This window comes from Oratosquilla oratoria, chromosome 5 (assembly GCF_046742065.1).
Source record: "Oratosquilla oratoria isolate Oo_2021 chromosome 5, ASM4674206v1, whole genome shotgun sequence".
Taxonomy (NCBI): Eukaryota; Metazoa; Arthropoda; class Malacostraca; order Stomatopoda; family Squillidae; genus Oratosquilla; species Oratosquilla oratoria.
This window is the reverse complement of record NC_134781.1, coordinates 63,228,184-63,230,683: the sequence shown is the minus strand read 5'-3', so window position 1 is coordinate 63,230,683 and position 2,500 is coordinate 63,228,184. Positions and strand designations below refer to the sequence as shown.

The 2,500-nt window shown below is 46.9% G+C and overlaps 1 protein-coding gene across 1 annotated transcript in view; it reads left to right on the top strand.

Moving 5' to 3' along the window:
* CARPA (Carbonic anhydrase-related protein A) overlaps nt 1-2,500 on the top strand; it is a 377,394-nt gene that overhangs the window by 304 nt on the left and 374,590 nt on the right. The window lies entirely within an intron of this gene.

Below are 2,500 nucleotides of genomic sequence, written 5' to 3'. Positions count from 1 at the left end.
ATATATATATATATATACATGTATATATACATATATATATATATATATGTATATATATGTATATATATATACATATATGTATATATATATATATATATATATATATATCTATATATATATATATATATATATAATACAAAATTAAACCATTTCAAAAGTGACACATTTTTAAAATGTTACATACCATGGACGATCATCCTTGAGCCGTGGACGATCATCGTTGAGCCATGGACGATCATCGTTCAGCCGTGGACAATCATGGTTGAGTCAAGAAGGTCAAGAACGATCATCGTTGATCCGTGGACGATCATCGTTGAGTCAAGAATGATCATCGTTCAGCCATGGACGATCATAGTTGAGCCGTGGACGATCATCCTTGAGCCGTGGACGATCATCGTTATTCCATGGACGATCATCGTTGAGCTGTGGACGATCATCGTTGAGCCGTGGATGATCATCGTTAAGCCGTGGACGATAATCAAAATTAAACCATTTCAAAAGTGGTACATTTTAAAAATGTTACATGCCATGGACGATCATCGTTGAGCCATGGACGATCATCGTTGAGCCATGGGCGATCATCGTTGAGCCGTGGGCGATCATGGTTGAGTCAAGAAGGTCAAGAACGATCATCGTTGAGCCATGGACGATCATAGTTGGTCCGTGGACGATCATCGTTGAGTCAAGAATGATCATCGTTGAGCCGTGGACGATCATAGTTGAGCCGTGGACTATCATCGTTGATCCGTGGACGATCATCGTTGAGCCATGGACGATCATCGTTGAGCCATGGACGATCATCGTTGAGCTGTGGACGATCATCGTTAAGCCGTGGACGATCATCGTTGAATCAAGAACAATCATCGTTGAACCATAGACGATCATCGTTGAGCCATGGACGATCATCGTTGAGCCATGGACGATCATCATTGGGCCGTGGACGATCATCGTTGAGCCGTGGATGATGATCGTTGAGCCGTAAATGATCATCGTTGAGCAATGGACGATCATCGTTGAGCCGGGGACGATCATCGTTGAGTCAAGAACGATCATCGTTGAGCCATGGACGTTGTTGAGTCAAGAATGATCATCGTTGATCCGTGGACGATCATAGTTGAGCTGTGGACGATCATCGTTGATCCGTGGACGATCATCGCTAGACCGTGGACGACCATCGTTGAGCCGTGGACGATCATCGTTGAGCCGTGGACGATCATCGTTGAGCCGTGGATGATCATCGTTGAGCCGTGGACGATCATCGTTAAGCCGTGGACGATCATCGTTGAGTCAAGAACTATCATTGAGCCATGGACGATCATCGTTGAGCCATGGACGATCATCTTTGAGCCATGGATGATGATCGTTGGGCCGTGGACGATCATCGTTGAGCCGTGGATGATGATCGTTGAGCCGTGAACGATCATCGTTGAGCAATAGACGATCATCGTTGAGCCATGGACGATCATCGTTGAGTCAAGAACGATCATCGTTGAGCCATGGACGATCATCGTTGGGCCGTGGACGATCATCGTTGAGTCATGGACGATCATCGTTACTAATAATAAATTAAATGAAACCATTTCAAAGGTGACACATTTTAAAAATGTTACATATCTGTAAGTCCTCCGAGGTCGTAAGTTCACCGAAGCAGTAAGCCTTTCGAGGCTGTAAGTTCTCCGAGGCAGTAAGCCTTTCGAGGCTGTAAGTTCTCCGAGGGTGCAAGTTCTCCGAGGATGCAAGTCCTCCGAGGGTGTAAGTCCTCCCAGGGTGCAAATCCTCCGTGGGTGGAAGTCCTCCGAGGCTGGAAGTCCTCCGAAGGTTGCAAGTCCTCCGAGGGTGCAAGTCCTCCGAGGGTGCAAGTCCTCCGAAGGTGCAAGTCCTCCGAGGGTGCAAGTCCTCCGAAGTTGTAAGTCCTTCGAGGCTGCAAGTCCTCCGAGGTCGTAAGTCCTACGAGGGTGCAAGTCTTCTGAAGTTGCAAGTCCTACTAGGTTGTAAATCCTCCAAGGTAATAAATCCTCCAAGGTAATAAGTCCTCCAAGGTAATAAGTCCTCCAAGGTAATAAGTCCTCCAAGGTAACAAGTCCTCCAAGGTAACAAGTCCTCCAAGGTAACAAGTCCTACAAGGTAACAAGTCCTCCAAGGTAACAAGTCCTCCAAGGTAACAAGTCCTAAAGGTCGCAAGTCCTCAAAGGTCGCAAGTCCTCAGTGGTCGCAAGTCCTCAGTAGTCACAAGTCCTCAGTGGTCGCCATGTTCCCTTGAACTGACCAGGAAAAAATGTCCCTTGGGTTCGGCCTCGGCCTCGGGGCGAAACCCCAACACGGGATCCCCAGCATGGGATCCCTACCGTGGGATTAGAGCGCGGAGCGCTGCGGCCGAGAGCCGCTGTTTGCCCAGCCAAGCCCCCGGCGAAGTCGGGGAGGGCGAAGCCCGCGGCTTGTATATATATATATATATATATATATATATATATACAAGTATATATATATATATATGCATATG